This window comes from Leopardus geoffroyi, chromosome B3 (genome assembly GCF_018350155.1).
Source record: "Leopardus geoffroyi isolate Oge1 chromosome B3, O.geoffroyi_Oge1_pat1.0, whole genome shotgun sequence".
NCBI classification, from domain to species: domain Eukaryota; kingdom Metazoa; phylum Chordata; class Mammalia; order Carnivora; family Felidae; genus Leopardus; species Leopardus geoffroyi.
The window spans coordinates 54,078,630-54,097,427 of NC_059337.1; the positions used below are offsets into that span (position 1 = coordinate 54,078,630).

At 40.8% G+C, this 18,798-nt stretch overlaps 1 protein-coding gene across 7 annotated transcripts in view; it reads left to right on the forward strand.

Annotated features, from left to right (window-relative positions):
* Nucleotides 1–7,164: 7,164 nt before the first annotated feature.
* The window catches only part of ATP8B4 (ATPase phospholipid transporting 8B4 (putative)), a 264,094-nt gene continuing 252,460 nt past the window's right edge, over nt 7,165–18,798 (forward strand). For 2 of the 7 annotated variants that reach the window (XM_045449779.1, XM_045449780.1), the window contains exon 1: nt 14,978–16,007. The gene's annotated coding sequence lies outside the window, so the exon portion shown is untranslated. Of the gene's footprint in view, nt 7,229–14,977; nt 16,008–16,085; nt 16,215–18,798 lie in introns of those variants that run through there. The other 5 variants (XM_045449777.1, XM_045449781.1, XM_045449778.1 and 2 more) reach the window with 5 other exon arrangements.

Sequence of the window (18,798 nt, forward strand, 5' to 3'; positions counted from 1 at the left end):
AACTATTTAATGTAGATGAAACTAAGATCTTTGGAAATGAATATGTCAAAACTGTACCTCACAAAGAGAAAAGACAGCTTTCAGATTTCAGCCAGCTAAGGGCTAAAGAGAGGGAACATAAAACCTTTAAAACTTTGCCCAAGGTTAGATTCTGAGGTTCTGAGCGAAGACCTACTCATTGTCAACACCCTCTGAACATTCAGGCATCCTGAAGGATCTGGTTAATAATGTGTAGGTTTTGTTTTACTGCTGTGAGAGTAAGAATAACTTCACCCTCCCCTCTGGTGAGTCATAGAGTGACTGTTGGACTTGAAATGTTCTCTCCTTTTGCTTAATGATGATGTGCTAGCTGAGACTCCTGCAAGGAGCTGACATAGATGACCTGGAACTTGTTTTACTTTTCCTTCCCAATTTTTGTCAGTATCTCCAACATTGTCCCAGCCATTAGGGTTTAGAACTTGGCATCATCTTTGACTTTGCCCCTCTCCTTTCCCTTCTGTTGCCAAGTGTTACTGATTTTATCTTGGGACTACTTCTTTTTAAAAAAATATTTATTTTTTTGGTGGGGGGAGGACAGAAGGTCTGAAGCAGGCTCCCCGCTGACAGCAGCGTGGGTGTCATGAACCACTGACCTGCATTCTGACGCTTAACCAACGGAGCCACCCAGGTGCCCCTATGTTGGGAATACTTCTTGAATCTATACTTTGTTCTCCATTCCCATTGACATTGCCTTAATTTAGGTTACTGTTATCACTTGCCAAGATAATTGTCAGAGGCTATAATCTACCCCTAACATAGGTTTTTCTTCCTTATTCCCCATTATCTGCTTCTGTACATTCCCATTTGCCAGATAGACTGACAGATAACATTAGATGAACCATGCAGATACTCTGTTTTTTTGACCTCTTTGACTGTGCTACTGGTGTTCTTTCTCCTTGAATGGCTTTTACTCTTTGTTGTTCTATACTAAGTCATACCAACCCTTCATGGCCCAGTGCAAATGCTTTCTGTTCCCCAAAGTCTGCCCTGATCATGAGCCTCTTCTATTCTTGCTCTTTTTGCCATTCCCACTGCAATTTTTTTTTTTTTTACCTTTATAGGGGCACTTATTACGGCATAATTTTTCATAATAATTTATGTTGTGCTTTATTTCTTCTACCACACTCCAACACAAACTTAGCACAAACTCCAGCACAAACTTAGGATGGCTGGTTCTGTGCTCTACATTATGCAAATCCTGCAATTCCAGAACAGTCTGTGTCTAAATAGTGTCAATAAGTTGTCTATTTTCCTGTCAATTTCCTAGGTGCTGGACCATAGGCCAATTGCTGAATAGCTATTACAGTGTCATTGTTATAATCATGCATAGAGCCGTTGCATTTTAGCGTTAACCGTTAAAGATAAGTAAAAGGAGGGGCTCTTGGGGTGACTCGGTTGGTTAAGTGTCCAACTCTTGATTTCTGCTTATGTCATGATCTCATGGTTTGTGAGTTCAAACCCCACACTGGGCTCTTTGCTGACATGGAGTCTGCTTAGGATTTTCTCTCTCCCTCTCTCTCTCTTTCAAAACAAACTTAAAAAAGGTGCTTAAAAGGACAAAATAAAATTTGATAAAAGTTTTGTCTGATATAAATACAATCCATTAAAAATTTGCAGAACAAAACATTTTGCTGCTACTCAGCAGCTTCTAATGCTGAGTAAGGGTATGAGAACATGCATAAGTAGCAGTGACACAATTTTATAATCTTTATTTTTTTATCCTACTAATTATAACTAATGATAATTATATATATAAGCATTGTTAGTATTATTCCTAATAGTATTACTAAAACTTTGACAAAAAGACCATTGAAATTTTTTTATTAAAATGTTTATTTATTTTGAGAGCAAGAGATAGAGAGTGAGTGGGAGAGGGACAGAGAGAGGGAGACTGAGAATCCCAATCAGGCTCCACACTGTTAGCACAGAGCACGACGCAGGGCTCAAACTCACAAACTGTGAGATCATGACCCGAGTCAAAATCAAGAATTGAATGCTTAACTGACTGAGCCATCCAGGCACCTCAAAATATACCAATGCTTTTAGATATTTATGTTAAAAATTAAATAGGGTATTGGAATGCTATTCTCTGTATTTATCTAATTTTAATGAACTAGAATTTGTATCTCTAGCCTATCAGTGGGTAATCAGACACATGTAGGCTTTTGGGGTGAATAAATTCATACCAGCTCTTATATGGAATGAAAAGTGTGCCATCATAGAGAAGCAGAGATAATAGGTTAGTCACATAGAGTCAAGAATCAGACTGCCAGGGTTCAAATTCCAGTTCGGACACCTAGTTCTACAACTTTATGGAATTTGCTTAACATTGGTTTCTCCAATTTTTTATTTACAAAAGGGCTTCTCAGAAAGAACTGAGTTGCTCTATGTAAAGCACTTAGAACATAGTGATGTTTGGCTATTAGGAGTTCTTGACTATCATTATTATTTTGGAATGTTAGACATTGTTAGTCTGGCTCTTACAGATGAAGAAGCCAAGACCCAAAGAGGTTGAGCAACTTGTAAGATTATCTAGATGTTCCTCAGAGCCTGGGTAACCTCATCATGGGGGTTGCATGCTCCTACATTCTGTGCTCTGCCCAGTGTGGGGCATTGAGTTGCCACCTTCAGGTATTAGAGGCCCAGACAAGCAGACAGGTGGAGATTACAGTAAGGTAAGTAATGTGCCATGATGCAGAAATGCAGCATCTTTTAGGAGCTCGGAGGAGTTCCAGATTTCTTAGATAATCTCCAAAGGGGGTTCCAAGGGAAATGATCATGCAGCTAAGACCTTAAAGATGCTGTCTTAGTCTATTTGGGCTGCTGTTATAAACTACCGTAGCCTGGGTAGTTTATAAACAACAGAACTTTATTTGTCAACAGTTCTGGAGGCCACAAGTCTGAGATCGGGTGCCAGCATGGTTGAATTCTGGGGGGGCCCTCTTCCAGGTTATAGACTGCTGTCATTTAATTATGTCCTTACATAGTAGAAAGCAGAAGGGGAAGGAAGCTCTGCAGTGAGTCTTTTAAGGGCACTAATCCTGTCAATAAGGGCCTTACCCTTATGATCTCTTTTAATGCTAATTACCTCCTGAAGCCCCACCTCCTAATACCATCACCTGGAGAGGCTGTGTGTGTGTGTGGGGGGGGGGGGGCGCGGAGGGGTTGTGGTGTGTTGGGGGGAGGTAAGGGTTTTAGCATATGAATTTTAGAGAGATGCATTGAGTCCATAACAGATGTAGAAGATTTAGCCATGTAAAAGGAGGTGGGGGAAAAGTGTTTGGGTAGTGGGTACAAAGGCCCCAATGTGCACATAATGTATGTAGAGAAACAAAAAATGTCCAGTCTTGCCAAAGAGTGGCAACCTCTAACTTACTTTGTAGCAAATGAAAATTTTCCTGTACTGTATGTACCCTGTAATTTCAATACTGGCTGTTTATTAAAACCTCCTATTATATTTGTACTGGGTTTAATAGTGTGCCCCCAAATTCATGTTTACCCAGAATCTTAGAATGTGGACTTACATGTAAACAGAATCTTTTCAGGTGTGATTAATTAAATTAAAATGAGATACTGAAATGGGTGGGGGGTGCAAAATTCAGTGACTGGTATCCTTATAAGGAAGCTATGTGAAGATACAAAGATATAGAGGAGACACAACAACATGTGACATGGAGGCAGACTGGAATGATGCATTGGTAAACCAAGGATTGTCAAGGATTGTCAGCAACTATCAGAAGCTAGAGGGAGGTATGAAACAGATTCTCCCTCAGTAAGTCCAGGACCCAATATTGCCAATACCTGGATTTCAGACTTTTAGCATCCAGAACCGTGAGGGGGAAAACTTTTCTATTGTTTTAAGCCACCTAGTTTGTAATAATTTGTTGTTGCAGTCCGAGCAAAGAAATATAGCATTCGTGTTATGAATTTGACTTTTCCAGGTGACAAGAAAAAGGCATACATAGATTGTCTTCAGTGATGGAAATGAGTATAGTAGGCCACAGTTTACTCACTCTATTACATGCATGAAAAAATGTGGCTGTTTAATTTTTTACAAAGGATCTGTTCTTTCTCACTAACCCACATGGCATGATGGGTGAGTCGGGAAAAATAATCTCTAACAAACATTGAAATAGCTAAATAATATACTGTAATATTTCCCAGTTCAAATAAGCTCTTTTTGAATATTTAGTCTTTTTAGGACCTTTGCGTATCCTTCTCCTCCCCCTGATTCTCCCCAAGGCATCTGGGTAAATGGAGGATTCATTTGGCTCTGTGACAGTGAGGGATGTTGGAGCCTTGTGTCTATGCTGGGTTTTTCTGGTTTTTCTTTGCTCAGAGTGCTCTCTTCATCTTGACCTGGGCCTTGTTCTTTGTCAGCCACAAGGAAGCAAGAACACAGCCTCAAGTGTCTGTAGTTACCTTCTTCCTCCACTGCTCTCCTCTTGATTACAGCCTTGCTAGATTTCATGCCATGGTAGACAAGGGAACCCTTTAGAGCTAGAGGAAACAGGCCACTAACCCAGAATTCCTAGGTGCCTTCCATCTTTCTGAATGCTTCTATAGTCAGCACCCTCTGAAGCTTAGGTCCCAAGCTAGGAAAAACCAGGATTCTGGTGTCTATCTCCATTGTTCCCCTTTTCTCCCTGTTTCTGGCATCACTTAACCCCATGTCTCATCCTCCTTTTCTGGGAAGATATTTATGCCCCATCCCCTTGACAGACTGTATACAAGATGAAACACTAGCTTACCAATAAGGGAAGAGCTGAAAAACCTCTTCCTTACCCAATGATGCATAAGAACATGGCAATGCACCAGACATAGTTTTATTATCCACTCAGCCACTGTAGATCCCAAGCCTTGAGGTTGGAGCATGTTCTACCTAAAGGTGGCTCAGCATGAGTGGGGATGTGTCCAGAACTGGAATGATGCACACTTTGTCATTGTTCATCTGGAATTAATATTTACTCAAAGCCTTTAATGGTATCTATTACTTTCCATTAGTTATAGGATACCTCTAGAGGGCAGGATGACTCTGAAGCTACCTCAGACAGTTTTGCCTCCCTCTCACCATCTTGTGCTTTCACCCCCTGTACCATGTCCCAGTGTAGTTTTCCAGTTTCATAGTAGGGAGGATTTTCTTCCAACCTACAGTACAGTACAGCTGCAGCACCTTATGCAGTAAAGAATGCATTCAGGTTGCTTTTCTCACAGGTGGTGTGCCCAAGGCAGCACTTAAGGCATTCAGAACTCATTTCCTTCCTAAACTTTGCCTGGTCTCTGATTTGCTATAAACTCATAAACTTCACTGATGTACTGACGTGATGATGAACTCACTTTTGCTCTCTACATTCATGAATGCTGCAGGATGTGTGTTTGTGACTCACTCCTGCTATTTGGAATGGAAACTCGGGTCATAGTAAAGGGCCCCCACTCTCTTAGGTGGTATAGAGTAGTTGCCAAGGGGAGGAGATAAAAATTAGCAGTGGTATTTTTTCTCATGGACTGTTAGATTGTGGAACTAACCAGATCCTTCGTATTCAACTGTTAGGATTCAGCTTCAAATCCTGAGGTTTTCCTCTGATACTCCACAACCATATAGAAATGAGTATGTCTTCTCCTGTAGTTCCAAGGCATATTTAGACAGGGGGTACCTCTATTAGAGGTTTTACCACACTGTATTGTAGAATTCATTTCCCTTCCACTAGAAAAGTTCTTGCTAGGGCAGAGACCAGATCTTGGTTATCTTGGGATCCCAATGCCTTGCAGAGGGATTGCTACAGAACTGGGGCTTGGAAAATGGTGATGAATGTATGAAATGTCCCTGAAATAGTACTGATTAAGAGCCTGAACTCCTGCACTTTCCAGAAGACACATAGGGGTAGGGAGTTTTCACACTTATTGATGCACAGGACAGACTAACGGGTAAAGAGATAAAGGTAAGAGCTTCTTTAAAGCCATGTGGCCCTGCTCCTTCCTTCTGGGATGACAGTCTGTTAAGGAGAAAGTGGGGTTGGAGTAAGTGTTAGAAGATCCTAAGTGTTTGGCTACTCCTGTGTCTTGAAGGTTCTAAGATGGCAAGAGCCACTGGAGACCTGAAACTGATGCAGATCAACTCCTTTCTGGTAAATGCCTCTTTTTTGTCATAAAGACTTCTTAAGATAACAGTCTTTAAAAAAAAAAAAAAAAAAAAGTAGAGCCCCCAAATATTTCCTGGGCACTTGTTATATGCAAAGAAGACACTGTGCTTTCTTGATAGCAAGAGAAATATCATTTAGGGGAGTGTTGCTTTCACTGGTGGCAACAGCCAGTGCCAGGATCCATTTTTGGCTGTGGCGCATTCGTCATTTGGAAGTGAACTGTTAGAATGACTTTTATAACCAGGGATACCAGTTGTCTGGCTTGGAGTTAGGCTGTCTGGTTTAGAGCTGGGTCATCTAGTTCTGGAACACATGGTTCAGAATGCATTTGAAAGGGCAAGTTAAACGCAAATCACCTGGTTTGGGTGTGGTGGCTTGGATAACAAACTTTCTGGATCCTACTGTTCTGCTTTGTGTTTGAATGTCAGGACTGAAAGTGCTGTTCAGGAGAGCCCTTGTGGAATAGTCCAAATTGCTGGGAGGAGCTGTTCCCCAGAGGTGACTTTTAGCACCTAGGATTTTAGATATCTTTTTTTTTTTTTTAATTTTTGAAATCCTACTTGCTTAATTTTAATGTAGTGGTAAGTTTATATTATTTTTAATTTACTTTTAATTTTTGAAATTTTAACAGAGCAGGAAACTGCTCTATTCCTAAATCTACATCCTTATCCAGGGCTTAACTTCTAAAGAAATGTCTGTCTTCTTGCATTTTCTGATTTTCTTTCTGTTCTTTTTGTGAGATAGTTGAGTAATAACTAAAACTCAGTGGTGAGTCTTTTCATCTAGGATGGAAAGTCCCACATAGGAAATGGTACCACTAGCAATGGGTCAGTCGTTTATGTTGGCCAATGTAAGGAAACCTACTTTCTTACACAAAAGGTTAACTAACCAAGAGGAAGTAATTGTTGGGGAGGATGGGGGGAGGAGGAGTTGAGTTACCTTTTCCTGATGAAATTCAGCCCAACACACTATGGGAAGTGCCATAGAGTACATAAAACCATAAGAGGTTGAAAATTCTACTTTGTTTTTAGATACTAAGGACCAAGAAGGTATGTATGATTTCAAGGTTTGGTGAAACTGTTTCTGAATGGAAAGTGAGTAGGTTTCAGTTACTGAAGAGGGGAGGGTATGGTGGGCAGGAACATTTTTAATGTCTTCTGTCACTGGGTGAAACTTGCCTGGAACAGTGGTTTTTAAATAATCCTCTGGGCTGGAGGAAGGAAATACTAAAACTGCCACTTATCCTTATTGATTTCATCCTTTAAAACTGTCTATTTCTTGTGCTGCTTTATGGTGTATAGAAAGGATATTCCTGGGGACCACTGTCCCAGAGACAAGAGGAGAAGGCAGATGGTTGTATCAGGATGGAAAGAACTGGAGAGGTGGAATAGCTCAGAATGTGGAGGTCTTCCTTCTTTTCTGATAAAAGAAATGTGGTAGTCATTTGGGAAGATTCTGGAGAAAGGACATTGACCTTTGTTGACCAATGACTGTACGACAGGCATTGGGTTATGTATTATTTATTGTTGTTAAATCACTGCACATGTAACTTACATATACATGCATTCTTTTATTAATTTATTATTCATTTAGTGAATATCTCATTTAATCCTCACAAATAGCTTGAGAAGCAGATTTTAATTTTTCCAGTTTTACAACCAGGAAGCTAAAGTTGTGGGTTTTTTTTATTGAAATGTAGTTGACATATAATACTATTAGTTTTGGATGTATAGCATAGTGATTCTCCATTTATTATATTAAATGATTACCACAGTAAGTCAAGTTATCATCTGTTACCATATAATGTGTAGTAACATCTGTTACTACAGATGTGTAGTATCATCTGTTACCATATAATAGTGTAGTAACACTATTATTGACTGTATTCTGTCTCTTATAAATAAATCACATTTCCGTGATTTATTTATTATCTATCTGGAAGAGTGTACTTCTTAATCCCCTTTGCTTTTTTTGTGCATACTCCCAGCTTATTTTTTGCATTTATGAATCTGTGTTTTGTTTTGCCTGTTCATTTTTGTTTTTTAGATTCCACATATAATTGAAATCATACAGTATTTGTATTTCTCCAACTTATAATAACCTCTAGGTCTATCCATGTTGTTGCAAATGGAAAGATTTCATTCCTTTTTATGGCTGAGTAGTAATCCACTGTGTGCAGGTGTGCACGCACACACACACGTTTATACATTCAACTATTGATGGATACTTAGGTTGCTCAGGAAGCTAAAGTTTAAAGCAATTAAGTAACTTTTACATCATATGATTTATACCCCTGCAATTCTCATGCCTTATGGCATAGGTTTATAATATACACTCCAGGGCTTCTATCAAAGAGATGCTCCTTCAGTATGTTCAAGTTGGTTTCTAGTCTGCTAGTAGCAGTTGGATTGCTCAAGAAAGTATTTACAGAATCAGGGAATACTTGGTTGTAGTTTTCTTTTCTTTTTTTTTTTTAATTTTTTTTTTCAACGTTTATTTATTTTTGGGACAGAGAGAGACAGAGCATGAACGGGGGAGGGGCAGAGAGAGAGGGAGACACAGAATCGGAAACAGGCTCCAGGCTCTGAGCCATCGGCCCAGAGCCCGACGCGGGGCTCGAACTCACGGACCGCGAGATCGTGACCTGGCTGAAGTCGGACGCTTAACCGACTGCGCCACCCAGGCGCCCCTATTTTCTTTTTTATTGTATATGTCCAAATCATAATTTTAGGCCAGAGATACTTCTCTGCCATTCAGGTTGACACCAAGCCTTGGTTTGACATTTCAGTTAGCTCAACCTTCCTTTCCTGGCATTAAAAGCAAGCAAGCAAGCAAACAAACCTGAGACTCTTGGAATGGCTATATTTCAGGGAATTGATTAAATCTTAACTAGTTCATTTCATTGGGATTAGATTGAATTGACACAAAGTGGTTCAATCTACTTCCTGGTGGTCCCATTCTCAGTAGCAGAGACCTGTTGTTCTCCCCTTTGATTGGAGAATCCCCTCATCTCCATGTCTGACTCCTGCTGGCACGTAAGTGTCTCCTGATTAGGAACCACATTTTGTTTATCCTTCTGTGTCCCACAAAGTGCCTAGCAAAGTATCTGCACTTGTCGAATGAAAATATTGGATGCCCTGATCCCAGTTGCTATGGGTGGTTTATCTGTTGACGTAAAATGGTGACTTGTTGGCTTTCTTAGCTATCTTGGCAGTAGAGCTAGATGTTTTGACAGACATACGATGCTATTTATTCTGTTAAGAGAAGATAGCATGACTATTTGCATGGCTTCGTATTCTTAAGTATAAAAATTTCCATCTCTTAATTTTGATGAAAGGTGTGCAAAGTTGGAGGACAAGGTAAGAGGGTGAATAAATTAGGAAAAATTTTTCTCTTGAGTGCTCAGATATTTAATCAAAATTCCTTTAACATAATTCATTGGATTGTTGTGAGGACAAATTGAGGTGATCATTGAGAAAAATCTTTGGAGACTCTAGATTATAGACAGGGACATTTCTAAAAGGTAAGATTTTAAAGCAAAATAAGGTTTTTAAAAAACAACTTCTGGTGTTTTGACAATGTATATGCTGTGTAATGAAGATTAAAAATTAAGTTCTAGTCCTCTAATATTATCTAGTGGTAATATATAACATTTACCATTTTAACCATGTTTAAGTTTACAGTTCAGTGATATTAAGTACATTCACAATGCTGTGTAACCATCACCACCATCCATCTCTGGAATTTTTTTATGATCCCAATCTGAAACTCTACCTAGTAAATGTCTTCCCATTTACCCTCCTCCCAGCCCTAGTAACCTCTATTCTTTGCCTATGCTAGGTACCTCCTACAAGTGGAGTTATTACAATATTTTCCTTTTATGTCTGGCTTATTTCACTTAGCATAATGTTTTCAAAGTTTATTTATGTTGCAACATGAATGAGAATTGGATTCCTTTTTAAGACTGTAGTATTCCATACCATATTTTGTTTATTCCTTTACCCATCGATGGACACTTGGGTTGTTTTTCACTTTTGGGTATTGTGGATAATGCTGCTATGAATGTTGGTGTACAAGTATCTGTTTGAGTCTCTGGCTTCTTTTCTTTTGGGTATGTATCTAGGAGTGGAAAACAGATCTTTTAAACTTCATTTCTCCTGACACTTTTGAGATTATCCAGAGCAAGTCTCTCTCCTCTGTTCATGCCCTAAAGAGTGAGCAATTGCTTCTTCATCTTCAGTGTGCTTCAGGCCTCCATGTTTTCCCCTAGGCTCCTCTTCCTCCTCTGAAATTGATACTTCTAGATGTAGCTACAAAGGAGTCTGAAATCTGATGCTAACCACTGTAACAAGCTCTATTCAAATTAGGCCCACCAACTGGCACTACTTTGGGGACTGACAAATTAAGGTGAGCTAAGAAAAATTAAACTGTAAGTTCCATTATAAATGGAAATCTAGTAGAAATAAAAAGTGTCATACCGAAAACTATACTTGAGACTTGAGATTCAGTTCATTTGATAAATTACTATCTGCTGAGCACTGTTGATAGACAACAGGGAATGAGTTCAGAGCTCTGTTATCAAGCAGCTCAAATTCTAGAGGAGGATGCATACATATTTAGGAAGCTACAGAAACTAAACAACAATGCTACTACTATTCATTTGTTTATTCAACATTGCTCAAGCACCTGCTATGCGCTGTTCTAGGCCCTGGGTATACATCAAGTCAAAGACAAAGTCTCTGTTCTCCTACAGCTGACTTTCTGGTTGGGGAAACCGGACAGTAAACAAGGAAATACACAGTATAATAGCTATGTGTTTTTCCTATGGAGAAAAATAAAGCACGATAAGGGATCGAGAGTGACTGGCGTGTGTGGGTGGTTTTACGTAGGCTGACCAAGGCAGGCCTTTCAGAATTTGTGACTTTGAGCCCAGATCTGAATGAAGTGAGGGAGACAGTCAAGGGGATGTGTAGGTGATAAGGCAGCCTGGCAGGGGAGTAGCAGCATCTGCTATAATGTTAGATTTCAGAGATGATAAAGAGCTTTGGGACTTAAAAGTTTTTTTTTTTAATTTTGAGAGAGAGAGAGCGAGAAGGCAGATACAGCGAGAAGGCAGAGAGAGAGAGCGAGAAGGCAGAGAGAGAGAGCGAGAAGGCAGAGAGAGAGCAAGAAGGCAGAGAGAGCGAGAGAGAGCGAGCGAGAGGGCCCAGAGAGAGAGCGAGAGCAAGAGGGCCGAGAGAGCGAGCGAGAGCGAGAAGGCAGAGAGAGCGAGAGAGAACGAGAAGGCAGAAATAGAGCGAGCGAGAGGGCAGAGAGAGTGAGCGAGAGCGAGAAGGCAGAGAGAGCGAGAGAACGAGAAGGCAGAAATAGAGCAAGTGAGAGCGAGAAGGCAGAGAGAGAGAGTGAGAAGGCAGAGAGAGAGTGAGAAGGCAGAGAGAGTGCGAGAGAGAGCGAGAAGGCAGAGCGAGCGAGAGCGAGAGGGCAGAGAGAGAGCGAACGAGAGGGCAGAGCGAGAGCGAGAAGGCAGAGAGAGAGCGAGAGCGAGAAGGCAGAGCGAGCGAGCGAGAAGGCAGAGAGTGAGAGAGAGAAGGCAGAGAGTGAGAGAAAGAGAAGGCAGAGAGAGCGAGAAGGCAGAGCGAGCGAGAGCGAGAGGGCAGAGCGAGCGAGAGGGCAGAGCGAGCGAGAGGGCAGAGCGAGCGAGAGGGCAGAGCGAGAGCAAGAAGGCAGAGAGAGAGCGAGAGCGAGAAGGCAGAGAGAGCGAGAAGGCAGAGAGTGAGAGAGAGAAGGCAGAGAGCGAGAAGTCAGAGAACAAGAGCAAGCGAGAAGGAAGAGCAAGAGTGAGAAGGCAGAGATCGAGCGAGAGCGAGAAGGTAGAGAGAGCGAGAGCGAGAAGGCAGATAGAGCGAGCGAGAAGGCAGAGAGCCAGAGAGAAAGAGCGAGAGTGAATCCCAAGCAGGCTCTGCACCATCAGCACAGAACCTGACACAGGGCTCAGACCCACAAACCATGATGTTGTGACCTGAGCTGAAATCAAGAGTGGGATGTTTGACTGAGCCACCCAGGCACCCCAGAGCGTTGGGACTTAAAGTAATGGGACAAATAAATCTGATGTTCTGTGATTTTAGGCACATAATTTTGTGACACCGTAAAATCAGTTTTAAAGCACCCAAAGATTGTTCTGCAAGGGAGTATTTAATGGCAAGATACTTGTGTTTTAAAATAAATGAATGAATGAACATTTCAAAATGATATGAAATCATTGCTGGGGATCCCCCTGCCTCTGTTCATGCTGTATGCATCATGAGAATCTCTGTGTATGAGATGAGCATGAAGTAGTCATTCTTTGGCCTTACTGTGAGTATGGTAAGCCCTTTTTCTATCCCAACTTTGTTCTCCCATTAGGATTCCTCATTCATTAAGGGTTGTTAATTAGGAAAAAATTTGATCAAATAAATTCTGACTAGTTAGTACATGAAGAACTAGAGAATTTTAAGCCAATTTAGAGCTTTTAGAAGCATTTAACAAGAATATACCAAGGAAGCTAAAGAGATCCTTAGTCTCGAAATTTCAGGGACAATGACAGGGCACATGAATTTTTTTTTTTTTTTTTTTTTTTTTTGCTGGTGTCAGAAACTTGGGCAAATGGAACAAAATCACAACACATAGCTCCTTAATGTGGCAGTCTCTTTTTTATAATGCAGGTTTGTGTGCCTGTGTGCATGTTCATATGTGTGAATGATGGGAGGGGAAGGGTGAGAGAGGGGTTGCAAAACTGAAGACGCAGTCCTTATACTCCTCACCTCAAGGTGGTAGACGAGATAGCACATTGCATAATAAGTGCCAGTGTATGATATCCAACCTAGTCTCTAGTAGTGTCCAAGAGGGAGGGACCAGAGATGCTAGGAAAGTCAGAAAATGCTCTGGGGAGGGCTGTGGAGCATGTGATATGGTCCTTGAAGGACAGGTTTAGAAGTGAGAAGATGAAGGGAAAGGTTTCCCAGGAGGAGAGAGTGGTCTGGGCAGAGATGCCATGGTGGGGATGTGCAGTTGATGTTTAGGTAAAGGAGAGGGGTCCTGATACATTAGGACAGAGGATCTGGTTTGGAGATTGTAGGGTTAAATTTGGAAAGATAAACAGAAAGCCAAGAAGAAAAGGAGAGCTCTGTGCTTTCCTTCTTTTATAAGTTGCTTTTGACTCATTAACTTATCAGGTGATAGGGAGGATCATCCCTTGCTCCTTCATTGGTCTGCTGTTAGGGGAACAACCATATATCTTAAGATGCTCCCTGTAAACAAAAACACTGTCTTCTAAGAGCTCCATTTTTATTGGTGGGCATACAAGCTCCTTGTAAAAAAATGTAAGCAGTACTTTTGGGGTACCTGGGTGGCTCATTCAGTTAAGCATTCAACTCTTGATTTTGGCTCAGGCCATCATCTCACAGTTCATGGGATCGAGCCCCACGTTGGGCTCCATGCTGATAGCACTGAGCCTGCTCAGAGGTCTCTCCCTCTCTCTCTGTCCTTCCCCTGCTTGTGTGCACACACACTCTCTCTCAAGGTAAATAAATGAACTTTAAAAGAATTAAAAAAAATGTAAGCAGTACTTTTGTAAGAAACAATGACATAGTTCCACCAGGACCCACCAGCCCCTCCACCCCCATGCCATTTTTCGGAAGTAACTACCATTAAATGCTTCTTCTTGTTTATCCTTCCTGATTTATTAGGTCAACAAATATTTATTGAATTCCTATTATGGGCATAGGGTATACAACAGTGAATGGAAGTCCCTGCTCTCAAGGAGCTTCTATTTTATTGGGAAGAAACAGGCAGTAAACAGCAAGCACATTTAAAATATTTTAGCAAATATTTTTCTCCTGTGCATACTCTTGCAACTTGCTCTTTCCGCTTGACTGTGTCTCTTGGACATCTTTCCATGTCAGTGTAAAGAGGCCTATCTCTTTAACTGGTACTCACTAATATTTATTGAGCATCTGCTGTGCCTCAGGCACTGTCTTGGTCACAGCAATTCCCTACAGTAAGTACTATAATTTTCACCTTACTACAGGTGAGGGACCAAGGCCAAGAGAGGTTTGGGAACTTGCTCAAAGTCACCTGGCTAGTCGCTGGTGGAGGCAGACCTGAGCCCAGACCATCTGATGGTTCACTCCAGTTCTTCTCCCCCTTGATGGCTGCATAGTACTCCATTGTATGGATGTTCCTTCACTTATTTGGCCAGTCCTCTATTTTTAAGCCATTTTTAGTTTTTTCCTATCACAGATAGTGCTATAATGAACATTTTACACTCTTGTTTACATGTGTTTATGATCATCTGTAAGTTTAATTCCTAAGAGATGGAAAAATACACATTTCTGTATTTGATAGACACTACTTAGTTTCCCTTTAAAATTATTTTACCAACTTCTCCACCAACATTGTAGGAGAAGGTGCTGATTTCTTTATAGCTTATTGAACAAAGGGAGTTGCCAAGGGTATAGGAGTTGCTAATACAGTAGGTTAAAAAAAATGGTATAGAAATTACACTTAAAAACCTTTTTTATTTTTTATTTATTTTTTAAATGTTTGTTTATTTTTCAGACAGTGGTGGGGGAAGGGCAGAGAGACAGGAGGGGTCAGAGGATCCAAAGTGGGCTCTGTGCTGTCATCAGAGAGCCCAAGGTGGGGCTTGAACCCACAAACCATGAGATCATGACCTGAGCTGAAGTTGGACGCTCAACTGACTGAGCCACCCAGGTGTCCCAAAACATTTTTTAAAAAGTCTTTCATTTTAAATATCTTGAAGAAATGATTACTTCCTCTTATAGGCTGTTCTTGGTTCTTTTTATCATGCAAGGGAGAAAGCCACCACTCTTGTTTCAAGAAATCTGCAGTTTCTTGTGACTAGGGGTGGGAGGAGGGCTTGGCAGGGAACAGTCAGTCCTTCCTTTTTCTCTGATCTGGCTCTCTCTGGAGGCCTGAGGGCTCAGTACCAGGATTGGCCAGGAGAGTGGATTGATATGTACAGGGAATCAACTTGCTCTGGTTATAGAGACATTAAAATATATTTGGTTTCAGTATTTAACTGAAAATCTGATGCAACTTCTAGAGAACCCATAAATGGCTTGAGACACACTTAAGACATAATCCTTTCTTTTAAAAATAGACCAAAATATTTTGTTTTCATCTAATCCCATCTTAAAAACAGGAGCCCCCTTAAAGTGATTCTAAACTAAAAAGTTTGACTCCATTTCGTATGTGCATTTGTTCTTTGGCATCCTCAGGGTTAATTGTTTGCTTTACTCAGAGTTGAAATTGAGGATGTTTGGAAAGAAATGTCTTCATTCTTTGTATTAAATGTTGGTTGAGTGTGCTTAGCTTTCATCCATGTGAGAGTGAAACTCCCCTTGCAATGATTTTTTAAAAAATGCTAATTCCTTCATCTCTGGGAAAAACAGGTAGGAGCTCTAAAGATGTTTGCTAATTTCCTTCACTTGAGGGCTCATAGAAGTTTGGTAAGCAGAAGTGATAACTGTGACTTCTTCCGTTGTCCGCTTCCATCCTACTGAACACTTGGTTCCCACAGAGGAAGCCATCCTGCTGAAGTCAGCCTCTAGGGAGCTTCCTTTTGTTTCTTCAAGATTAACCAGTTCTGCCCTGGCAGCAGTATCAGGCAACTCTGGAAGGAGAGGCTCTTCTGGGCTTTTGGTATTTTTCCAAGGAGTGTTTTTTCTCCCCCAATTCCTCACTGGTAGTGAAGCTGCTTTCCTACAACTCTGCCTTCTTCAGATGAGATGCTGATTCTGATCTGCCATCTAGCAGCTTCCGGTAGCGGTAAGTGGTCAAGAGTGTTTTTCCGGGAGTTGATCTCAGGTTCTCAAGAATGTCCTCTAGAGACCCAGTTTGTTTTCTGTGTAATTGCTAGAGCCTTCAGAATAGTTTTGCTTTTCTCACTGTTCTCATTGCATGGTCATGGAATGGGTACCTGTTTGATCTCCCTGCACCCTCCCTTTTGGGAGAGAGGGTTAGGTCCAGGCTGAGGTGAGTTTGTGGGGAGCATTCAAGGGTTGGTGAAGCCAAGAGGAGAGTTAGCTCAGGGCTGACTAGGGCTTTCTGTTTCTGTTTTCTAGGTTGCTCTTTTGATCTTTTCATCTTCTGGTGTGGTTGAGGTTTAGCAAAAGTCTTCATTTTTCTCTAACTAAAAATACTTTAGAAACTAGTTGGGTGTGAGAAATAGGACATCTGCTTTATTTCCCTTTTCAAATTTTTATTCAGTTAGCATCACCTATTAAATGGCTAATGGGAGTAGCATTAGTGTCCATTTCTTCTTGGCTTATGGGTGTTTGTCACTTCCTTTGGGAGTAGTTGGTTTCATTTTTTTCAAGGGGTTTGTATCTAGTTCTCCTATTCAAGGTATTGTTTATTCTATGACCAATTCATGCTTTAAACATGAACAGTTTACTAAAATACTCTCTGAGGCTGGAGTGGTATGTTTTTAGTGCTGAGATTTGTCTGAACTGAGAAATCGATACTTCTAGCTGTTTGGCTGACAGATGTGAGAGTTTCTCAGGTCCCTGGTTAATAATTTGCTGTTTTGAAAATAAAGGAAACTGGTGAGAAACAATAGTTGGGGGGCTGAAGGCTTATTAGAAAGGAAATGAAGAAATATAGGATCATATGTGGAATTAACAACATCTCTCTTCATGAATGGCTACCTTTGTTCAGGTGTTGTTCTGTGCTAGTCTTTGCATTTACTGAAATGTAAATTCAGAGTGATTTTTAAAAACCTATATTTATCTGTCTTGTGCTTTTATATTGTTCCATCATGCATGCATCTTCAAAAATGAGGGATCAAGTAATTTTTGTGCCCCTGGGGGATTTTTTGTGCACAGGAGGATTTTATTTTGTTTTTACATGGTAAATTGGAAATTTCCATTTAGTAGGAAAAGACTTCACTTTTTGTTTCAAGGTAAATTATAATTGTAGCTTTCCTAGAAATAAAACTTCTTAATGGGTGCATTCTAGATGCTTGCATTGCATGTACAAGAATTAGATGCTGGTATTTGTTTTCAGGATTTCTTACAAAAAGGTGTCAAAGAGGGGCCCTGGGTCGCTCAGTCGATTGAGCGTCCGACTTCAGCTCAGGTCATGATCTCACAGCTCGTGAGTTCGAGCCCCGTGTCAGGCTCTGTGCTGACAGCTCAGAGCCTGGAGCCTGCTTCAAATTCTGACTTCCTCTCTGCCCCAACCCACTTGCATCCTGTCTGTCTCTCTCAAAAATAAACATTAAAAAAAAAAGGTGTCAAAGAAAATAGTAACCTGCAAGTGTTCCACATACCTATATATAGACTTACTTGACTTTTTAGCAATATTAAATATTTTTCAAATAGTAATTTCTGATTAAATAGTAAATGCAAATACTAAATATATTGGTCATTGCATTTTTGGAGATTTTTTTCCCCTTTCTTTCCTTTCTCCTTTTCTTTAGTCAGCTCGAGCTTGTCGAGCACCTGCTCTATGTCAGGCTCTGTGCTGGATGTCTAGAGAAGATGCCACAGTAGGAAAGGCTGAGCATTTTATTTTGATATACCCTTCTCTGACTCTTCTTTTCAAGTTGAGTGTTCCCTAGGACCTGTCCTTGTCCTTGTATTGACTCATCCTCATCCTCTGTCCTCTCCTCACTTCTTTTTATTCTTGTTTTGAGTGAGATCATTCATTTCCCATGACTTCAATGCTTTCATGTATGTTGATGATTCCATGTCTACAAATCTGTCTTTTGTCTTTAATGCTGAGGATGTTTTCAAAGATAAAGAGGAATTTCAAGCCTAATGTGTTCAAACTGAATGTATTTTTCTCCCATCCCAATTCCTGCTCCTTTGTTTTCTCTTCCTTCTCTTTTCCCTGCTGTACTAATGGCACCTCTGTCCCCTCATTGTCCTGAGCCAAAAACCCTAGAAGTCATCTGAGGTTCTTCTTTGTCCTGTATGCCAACATAGGGGCCATTTATAAACTCTGTCAATTCAATTGCAGAAACATTTCTAGAATCTGGCTCCACTTGCCTATTGTTACTGCTTCTCCACCTCTCTCCATGCCAGGCCATGCTGTGAGCATAACCTTCCTAAAAGTGCCAACAGCATGCACTTGCATAGGGAGAACCAAGAGAGTAATGACAGTGGACAAGGGAGTCCGAATTATAACCATGTCATTCTCTAAAAATCTCTTCTTCCTCCCCATTACCTGCAGGATTAACCATGGGTCTTGAACATAGCCCTGTTCTGTGTCACCTGACCTATCAAATGGGGATGATGATAGTCCCCACCTATACAATTTTGGCGAGGACAAAATGAGATGATACATGGCAAGTACTTAGCACAAGATCAAGTACCCAGTGAATAGTAATGATGATGGCAATGATGAAGGTGATCACTTCTTTCAGAATCCATCTCTAATCTACCTTTCCAGCTCCATCACCCTAAAATCTCATTGCCATGACTGTCACCACTTCCCCAACCTTCTCTTCCCTTTCACAGTACTGGATCTTTTCACATGCTATTCCTTTGCCCTCTTTACCTCATTTTGCTGAGCAAACTCTTTCCTTTTCAAAAAGATTCAACTCAGAATTACT